The sequence below is a fragment of the Schistocerca nitens genome, chromosome 9 (assembly GCF_023898315.1).
Source record: "Schistocerca nitens isolate TAMUIC-IGC-003100 chromosome 9, iqSchNite1.1, whole genome shotgun sequence".
NCBI lineage: Eukaryota > Metazoa > Arthropoda > Insecta > Orthoptera > Acrididae > Schistocerca > Schistocerca nitens.
In genome coordinates, this window is record NC_064622.1 from 514,394,950 (window position 1) to 514,404,734 (window position 9,785).

At 43.0% G+C, this 9,785-nt stretch overlaps 2 non-coding genes across 2 annotated transcripts; one reads left to right on the top strand and one right to left on the bottom strand.

Moving 5' to 3' along the window:
- Window positions 1-7,387: 7,387 nt before the first annotated feature.
- Window positions 7,388-7,462, bottom strand: Trnas-cga (transfer RNA serine (anticodon CGA)). Its single transcript has one exon. It is a non-coding gene; the product is annotated as a tRNA-Ser (tRNA).
- A 300-nt stretch (window positions 7,463-7,762) lies between these two features.
- On the top strand, window positions 7,763-7,837 carry Trnas-cga (transfer RNA serine (anticodon CGA)). The gene has a single exon. It is a non-coding gene; the product is annotated as a tRNA-Ser (tRNA).
- Window positions 7,838-9,785: the final 1,948 nt, after the last annotated feature.

Consider the following 9,785-nt stretch of genomic DNA (forward strand, 5'->3'; position numbering starts at 1 on the left):
GTTGGTCTTCATGTTGTTGTTATTGCCCTAAGTGCTTTCTCAACATGTCTGTACCCTCCCCGTCGCTATCTCGAAGCATCTGGTGTTAAGGGAGCTGGTGATTGGTGTTGGTGGCGATGTCGCTGTGACGCGTAGAAATATTTACAATTTTTGTTTTACATATATTTGTTATTTACAAAAAAACTCTGATTTTATGTAATGCAAATATATATGATTTCTTTTCTTTATTCTAATTATGTCCTACCACTTCTGCATTCTTTTAATTGTTGTGAACCATTTATTGTTTGTGTGCATGTTGTAGTGTACTTGATACTACAAGAGATTGTTAGTGTGTATTGTGTCTCTTTTTCTTTTAATTAATGTGTTATTTTGTTGATTCTTGATTTATTTTTTGATTTAGTGGTTACTATAAGATAGGGTGGACGTTAGTTTGCCTAACCTCTTCCGCATTTTTCAATTCAATCTTTACGTTTTGCAGTATTTGGTGCCCTAATTTCTACATCAGGTTTCCCTTTGTTGTGTTTTCTCGTCTCTGTGGACCATAATTCCCCTGTAATTATTCGCGCCCTGGTTCGCCACTTGCTGTTTCTAACATCGTGACCTCTTTCAAAGTACCTTTGACCGTTGGCATTTTGATTCCTAAATCCATATTCGCCACTGTATGAGTGTCCATTACCGTTCCTACTTCGGTACCAATTATTCTGGTTATCGTTTCTATGCCAATTGTCTCCATTGTGCCTCTGTCTTTGTCTGTTAAATTGCCTGAAATTATTGGTGTTAGGATTACGATTATTATTATTATTATTATTGGAATATTCGTTCCTAGTCTTCTCCTTTTCCTGTTCCCTTTCCTTTCTTTTTTCTTTCACCTCGTCTTCTTTAAACATAAATTCAAGTTCCCTTAAAACCTCTTTGAATTCTTCGGTATTTTCATTTTTTCCTACTGTCGCCTGTTGATACTTTACCGGTAATTTCATTCTACACGGACGTATCAGCTCTCCGTTACTGTATGGTCTGTCTAGGCATTGATTCTTTTTGTCCATTGTATCAAAGAATTTTACCACGCTTTTCTCTCCTGAGTTTTCGTATGGTGTCATCTGAAGTAACTCGTACTTAATTTTGTTTTGCGCCTCCTTGGACCAATATCTTTCGAGAAATGCTGTTCTGAACTGTAGGTAAGATGTACAGGTAGCTGCGATCTTTTGCATCACCTCTGCTACTAACCCTGACATGTGTGCACAAATGAAGTCAAGTTTGTGAGCTACGCTCCAGTGGTTTGGTAAGCCTACTTGCAACTGACAGATGAATGTGCGTGGATGCAAGCTACCGCCTTCTTCCTTGAAATGTTGAAATTTTTTACCTGTAAGGAAGTGGTCTGTATCATATCTACTCATAAATCCGGTTTGTGGCTGATTCATGGACTCAAATAATCTGCCACTGCTTGTGTCGTCGTGTTTATTCTCTGGTAATCTACTGCCTATCTACCTATTCTCAATTTCCTGACTCATATCAGCGTCATATCGTATCATTGGTGAACAAAATTGTTGTTCGTGTGTTTCTACTCTCGTCGTTCGTGGTATAGTACCTGTGCTGCTATTATGTTGTGTCGTTGGATTTACTGGTTCAGTTGCCTGTCTTTCGATTGGTATCGGCTGAATGTATGTGTTCCGGTTTTCTAGGTACTGTGCCTGGTCCTGTGGCATGTCATGCGTTACTTTAATCGGGGTTTTCTGTTTCGATTTCTGCGCGAGTGTTACGTCTGGCCTTGGTTCTACTTGAACTTTCTTAGACGGCGCGTGTTCGCGTGTTGACGTATCAGTTGTTTCGCTAGAGGTGTAATCGGTCTCGATTTTTTCTTCGATAGTTTGTATCAACTCTGTTCGAAGCTTTTCAAACTGATCTTTGTTTTTAAGTTCTATTTTATTGATCCGCTGATCATAGTTTTTCAGTGCAACCTTTGCGACCTTGCTTTGAATTGCTTGTCCTTCCGAAATTTGTATTGCTGTTCGAGTGGCTTTTTTCGTAAAACATTCCACCTTTTTGTCAACATTTACAATGTCCAATTGGACCTTGTCCACGTCAGTGCGTAATTGCTGCTGACCTTGTATTAGTACCTGAATTCTTTCTCTAGATTCTTTCGCGTCTTTGTTTATCTAAGTGATCTGACTATCAATTCTAGCGATCCCGTCTTCCATCTGGATTTTAACCTGTTGGATCTGTGTCTTAATTGCCTGATTATCCTGTTTCAATTCCTGATACTGTTTTGTTATCTGTGTATTCTGTTTCGTCATACTAGCGTTCATTTTTTGTAACGTCTCCATGATCGTGTCCTGTCCTGCAACACTACCTTCTGCTGAACTATGTATTCTCGATCTATTATTTTCCACTCGGTCAGTTACGTCGTTTCCTGGGTTATGCTGTGGCGTTTCTAAGTTTGATAACTGCAATTACCCTTGCTGTCTGTGTTGAGGACTAGTTGCGTTTGTCATTGAATCATTACGGGGCGCAAACAACTCCGCATTCTGCCCTCTCTGTTGTGTATGTCTTGTGTTTGCAGGTACAGTTGCGTCTGTTACGGAATCTTTTCGTGGCGCTCGCAACTCCGCAAAATTCCGTGTCTGCTGTTGAGGCATATTTAGAATGTGTACGATAGGTTCGACGTATTCTAAATGTTCCCCCTATTCCTCACTGTCTACTTCTCTTTGAACGTTAGCTAACTGCCGGTCCATTGACTGTATTGACGCGTATTCTGTCCCTGAATATGCGGCAAACAAACGCGTTTCCTGTGCTCGTTTCGCTTCTAATCTTTGCCATTTCCTACGTGGGCTGTCTATTTCTGGCTCAGTATGTGCCCTACCTGGAATTTCATATTCTGGAAATTCGATGTTCTCATCCCTACGATTCCCATCTGTCTGATCTGTCTCAATTTTATCCCAGTCTAACTGAGCCTGCTGATTCTGCAGCTCCCCGACTGTCCTGTTCTCTGATTCACCGTCTGTCCTATTCTCAGGTTCACCTTCTGTCCTATTCTCAATAAGCTCGTTTACTTGCTGTCTATCTGGGTGATTCTCCCCCATCTTGTCTACTTGCTTTCTCTCACGTAACCTTTTGGCTTGTGCACTCGTTAACATGGAAATTCTTTCAACACACCACAACCCTATCTACAAAACTGAACGACCACTTACCAGTTGGTTAAATCAACAACAACAACAACGTCGTGACTTCTCGGCTAATGTTCTGTCTGCTCTGCTACAGTCTCCAATCTCCACCTGTGCGCTCGCAAAGGCAGAAAAATGTTATTTCTTAATTCTAACTTATATGATACTGCGTCACACTGCGTCTCTGCGTCTGTGCCTATCACCTGAAAATTCTATGCCCTAACAGCTACACAAAAATAGTTAAAAAGTACAAAATTTTCCAACACAATAACACTCGCCCTTATCCCTACAATTCTGCTTTCTTCACTACCTGTATCTATTCTGATCCCAATCTTTACAAATAGCTATTTAATACCTGAAAGAAAGTTCTTCAAAGTGCTACTACTGTGACCTGCCGACCTAACTATCCTGACACTTTCCTATCCTGGTAGCTTACCTATTTGACCTATCCTGGCAGGTTCGCCATTTTCTGTGAGTGGCGGAGTTGATTTGCTATTCTGTTATTCTGCGCAATGGATTAATCTGAGATGTACCCTTTACCCTGTGGCTCCTGCAAGATGCAATTTCCACCCCCACACTACTACAGAAGTCAGACAGACGCTCCTAACGTTCTAAAGAGAAATGCCTGAAAAACTTTCAGCAATAAATATCTTCTGGAGCCGTCCGCTGTAAGGAAATGACACAAAATTTCACAAAATTTCTTATGTAACTAGTGGGATACTTGGGTACTGGAGTAGTGCTAGTTAGTGTAAGAAAAACATGAAACTAACGAAAATTATTATTTATTTTGCAAAAATTCTGAGAAATCACAGTGGCACTTTTAGTTATGAATTGAACAAGTTATAACCTGGTTCAATTCGGAATGTGAAGTTACCTCTCAAGGATAGGATTCGCTAATGAAATTTCTATACAAAGTTTAAGATTGTTATTGACTTGGCAGAATGGCTGAGAGGCGCGCCCACTCAACTTGAATAATTATCCTTTAGAATGTTGCTAGGTACGGTCGAGGCTGTTGCATGTGAAATGCAGTGAAGTGTACTGTTGTGGAGGAAATATGGGGCTCACAATAGCTGTAGCGCACAATACCGTAAGTTGTGATGACTGCTGTGTGCGTCGCTCGCTGCTGACAAATAAGATAACTCTCGTCTATCTGGATTGACCGTTGCCAATCAAACTCTCCCTATGCCTTGATGAAGTCAAGGATTCCTATTCGCCCCTAGTCTAACTATTGGTGTGGTCCACCGGTCAGATAACCAGTCCACCACGATGCCACTCAAAACTTCGCTCGCAGGTGTTTAACTTTAAATCTGTTCGTTCACACCACACAATAAGTGTGTAGGCCAACACAGTGAACAACGCTTAATCGCAAGGACTCAATATAGAGTCGCACTTCGATTCGCTCTCAAGAGAGGTGCTCTCCCAGTGAAGTACTGAGGAGAGACTTGTTCCTCGCTCCAAGAGCGACAACGGAACGGCGCCTCTCCACACCAGACATGAAGGGGTATAGCTTTCGGTCTCTTATATTACTCCTTCAGCTCAAGGCGTCAGAAATATCGTCTGCTAATCAGCATTGCTCTTCTAAAACGGGAGAATGACGTTTCGTTTAAGGCGACCAATCCAGAAATCTGTAGTATAAGCGTTTGGTGTTTGCTGTTTCCCTGTGAAAATCTCTGAAACTGTGTGCTATGTGTAAAGAATGTGTAGGCTGGACGCTCCCACACAATGCAGCGGAATTTGCTTTTAAGCCAAACACGGGGTCGTTCCCCCTTTCACTCGGGCACACACTGTCTGCTCCACGGGTGGCCGAGGTTGACTCGTCCTCTGAAGGGACCGGCCTCCCAGTCTGTGTTCTGCCTCTCTCGAACTAAAAGCTCCTGTGACCGTCGTGTCTGGAATGTATGTGTGTACGCCAGCCTCGAGTATTTTAAGCCCGGTGTGCACTTGTTATTTGCATATCATTTAGATGAATTCATACAACACTGACTTTATCTTATCGAGTTCGGGTTCGAATGAAGCGTCTTGATGTGCAGAATATGATTGTGAGGGCGGAATATGTAAGCAATGAAGGTCAGCTGACCACGGCGTCTTACAAGGGTATCTGAAATGAATGAGCTAATTGCCTTTATGTCATTTTGGATGTCTGGGATACATGGACTAGATTAAAGTTTATGTAGCTAATTGAATAATGGAACATAACTTTTTAATGATACAAGCGTCTGATCTTGCATAAGGGTACATTGACATCAATTTAAAAATGAATATCTCGGTTTTAAGGCTTTGTAGACTTTAATTAGAATTATAGATAATACAGCAACTGAAAGAGCAACTCGAACAGTGTTTCTTACAAGTGTCCGAAGTGAGTACAGTTCGTCACACGGTACACGTCCACTCGAGAGGCGAGTTCTTCCCAAACCTTGATCAGTGTGTATGGAGTAATTGTTGCAGCAACTGCTTTGGTCCTAAGTGGGATAGGTCAGCTGGTAGCAGAGGCACGTACACGTCGTCCTTGGTGAACCTCCATGGGTGAAACACACGTGGCGTCAGATCGAGTGAACGTGGGGGCCGTATGAAGCAACCTCTGTTTCTGCGGCCTCTTGTCGACTATCCAGCAGTCGGATACAGCGCCATTTAACCAGAGTTATGCCAGTGAGACGGCGCACCGTCTTGCTGCAGCATAAAATTTTGTGGTTCAGCTTGTTCCAGGTGAAGAAAGTGCCACATCTCTAGAGCATCAAAACAAGAAATATCAGTTACAGTTGCTTTAGAGAGTCATAAACTGTCCTACAAGAGATGGCACAAAAAAAATTCGATTTAGGAGAATCTTCTTGCAACTGTACCATCTCGTGGGGATTCGCTGATCCCCAGATGCTTGCATTATGTGTCTTCACATTTCACTTAGGTCCAATGTAGATTCATCACTGAATATGAAACAATCCAGAAAATCTTCATCGTCATGTAGCAACACTTCGTTTGCAAAGTTGACACATAACTGTAGTCTGTAGGCTTTAGTGCTTGTAAAGGCTGCAAACGATAAGGATGTAGTTGAAGGCACCTCCACAGAGACGTCACTGGAACTGATAATTCACGCCTAACCTTCCGAACTGGTTTCTTGGGTTTACGCGTGAAGAATGTGACTCGTTCAACACATTCTTCAGTCATTCTTCGTCGCCCGTACTATCGCCTTTGCAAAGACGTTGGTGTCTTCAAGCTGATGAGACCACCTATGGATTTTATTATTACTTGAAGGCTTTCAGTGGAACTTAATTTGAACGTATATTGCACTGTAACAACAGAATCAGGTCTTGCAAACAGTATAACACAAAAAGCTTTCTGTTCACTGGCCGCCATCTTTGCTAGTAGCGCTTTCTGACGGAAGACACAGGAAAGAGTGCGTGTGCACAGCTATCAAACAAAGCAGTTTGAGTAGCTCTTTTATTTGATATATCGTTCACAATGGTAAGTTCCTTAAAACCACAATATTCATTCTGAAACATCCAGACTCGTGCTTGTGAGTGACACTACACGACATTACTGAAGAGTCCCTCCCTTTCCTGCACTCTTCACATGCAGCTGTTAAGGAACACGAAAATTAAAAGACTCCGACTGCTGTTATGTATAGGTCTCTTCATTTGAAGCACCACAGGGCTTTGCTTGTCCGACATATGTCATGGCTAAATGAGTGCGTGAAAATAGCTTTTATTTATTCGTCGAAATGATTGTTTGCATGCATGACTGTATGTCTGTATCTGTTATTCCATAAATTGTCTGGTTATTGTGGCTATTGGTGTATTATTTGAAGCGCTGGTGTATTGCGTACCTTTAAAAGACTGTTATTGACAGGTGACCTGAATTTAAGGTGGACTGGACTCAATCAGACAGGCGCACTCTATTCTTTCAAATGGTTCAAATGGCTCTGAGCACTATGGGACTTAACATCTATGGTCATCAGTCCCCTAGAACTTAGAACTACTTAAATCTAACTAACCTAAGGACATCACACAACACCCAGCCATCACAAGGCAGAGAAAATCCCTGACCCCGCCGGGAATCGAACCCGGGAACCCGGGCGTGGGAAGCGAGAACGCTACCGCGCGACCACGAAATGCGGGCCTCTATTCTTTCTTTTAGTTTATTAAAAAGTGATCAGCAACATTTCATATTCCCGAATGAGATTTTCACTCTGCAGCGGAGTGTGCGCTGATATGAAACTTCCTGGCAGATTAAAACTGTGTGCCCGACCGAGACTCGAACTCGGGACCTTTGCCTTTCGCGGGCAAGTGCTCTACCAACTGAGCTACCGAGGCACGACTCACGCCCGGCACTCACAGCTTTACTTCTGCCAGTACCTCGTCTCCTACCTTCCAAACTTTACAGAAGCTCTCCTGCGAACCTTGCAGAACTAGCACTCCTGAAAGAAAGGATATTGCGGAGACATGGCTTAGCCACAGCCTGGGGGATGTTTCCAGAATGAGATTTTCACTCTGCAGCGGAGTGTGCGCTGATATGAAACTTCCTGGCAGATTAAAACTGTGTGCCCGACCGAGACTCGAACTCGGGACGAGGTACTGGCAGAAGTAAAGCTGTGAGTGCCGGTCGTGAGTCGTGCCTCGGTAGCTCAGTTGGTAGAGCACTTGCCCGCGAAAGGCAAAGGTCCCGAGTTCGAGTCTCGGTCGGGCACACAGTTTTAATCTGCCAGGAAGTTTCATATCAACATTTCATATTATTTTATTCACTCGCAAACACGGTGGCAGTGTGGTGTGAAATTATGCTAGTGGCGAATCCCATCGTTGGCCCTTGCTACCACAACGATTATTCCAGTAAGCGCTTACACTCGGCTCCCGTGAATACATCCCTCGAAATCTAAGTGGTCTCAAACCGGCGCGCAGCAATTTAAAATTCTTCTTCCCTCTATCGGAGAATTTTAGTATCTTAAACATGGCTCATCGTTGTCAGTATCTGCATAGCAATTTTATTCGATTAAAAAGTCAGATACAGCCAACAGTGGCGAATAGTAAATGTTTATTCATCACCGGTTTCATGCAGTTCCATTTGTGACAGGTGTTAACAATTCATATAGTTTCTGAAGAAGAGTAACTTACGTACATCACAAACCGGCAAAGAATAAATACTTACCATTTGCAATTACAGGCTGTACCTGACTCCTTCGTGAAACCAAAAATATACTAGAGGAATTACAGTATGCACACGAAAAAATGGCCAGTCACCTAGGGTGAAACTGGGTGTAAACTCAAGTGTAGAGGGGACTTGATAAGGGGGAATATTCTCTGCTTTGTCTTCGAGTGCTGACAACGCACGGGCGGGTGTGCCTCGCCCCGATCACCTGCTGCGGTATAAATTTCAAACGAAAGTAACACGTAGTGGTGAATCGCATTATGGAGAAAGTCATCTTCAAATTGGGTACACAACTGTAGCAAGGAATATGACAGTAAATAAGACTGTCATAATACGTTCAATGAGTAGAACAAAAGTGACATTCAAAACATCTGCCGGCCGGTGTGGCCGTGCGGTTAAAGGCGCTTCAGTCTGGAACCGCGTGACCGCTACGGTCGCAGGTTCGAATCCTGCCTCGGGCATGGATGTGTGTGATGTTCTTAGGTTAGTTAGGTTTAATTAGTTCTAAGTTCTAGGCGACTGATGACCTCAGAAGTTAAGTCGCATAGTGCTCAGAGCCATTTTTTTCAAAACATCTAGTCAATATTTTCACCCCCTACAGCTCCCTAAAGTACCATGGGAGCTATTTCTTCGTGTCTTAATGCATACAGTGAGTAACATCTTTGACAGTGTGGTGGTAATGCAATGAAAAAGCAAAAAATTGAACAGGAAATAAAAAACTCTCTACTCAATTTTTATTTATTTACTGTGCACGTTTTTATTTTTTCGTTACATTAGCACCACACTGTCAAAGATGGTACTTACTGTATGTTTCTGCTTCAGTCTAGACGTGTTACTTCTCTTCCAAATTCGTTTGCAAACATTGTAACTTCTTTGGTGATAAGACTCAGTAAATGTCTGAAGATGGCCTTGTAAGCCGATAATCGGTTAACACAATTAAAGTACATCTACATCTACATCTACATTCATACTCCGCAAGCCACCCAACGGTGTGTGGCGGAGGGCACTTTACGTGCCACTGTCATTACCTCCCTTTCCTGTTCCAGTCGCTTATGGTTCGCGGGAAGAACGACTGTCTGAAAGCCTCCGTGCGCGCTCTAATCTCTCTAATTTTACATTCGTGATCTCCTCGGGAGGTATAAGTAGGGGGAAGCAATATACTCGATACCTCATCCAGAAACGCACCCTCTCGAAACCTGGCGAGCAAGCTACACCGCGATGCAGAGCGCCTCTCTCGCAGAGTCTGCCACTTGAGTTTATTAAACATCTCCGTAACGCTATCACGGTTACCAAATAACCCTGTGACGAAACGCGCCGCTCTTCTTTGGATCTTCTCTATCTCCTCCGTCAACCCGATCTGGTACGGATCCCACACTGATGAGCAATACTCAAGTATAGGTCGAACGAGTGTTTTGTAAGCCACCTCCTTTGTTGCTGGACTACATTTTCTAAGCACTCTCCTAATGAATCTCAACCTGGTACCCGCCTTACCAA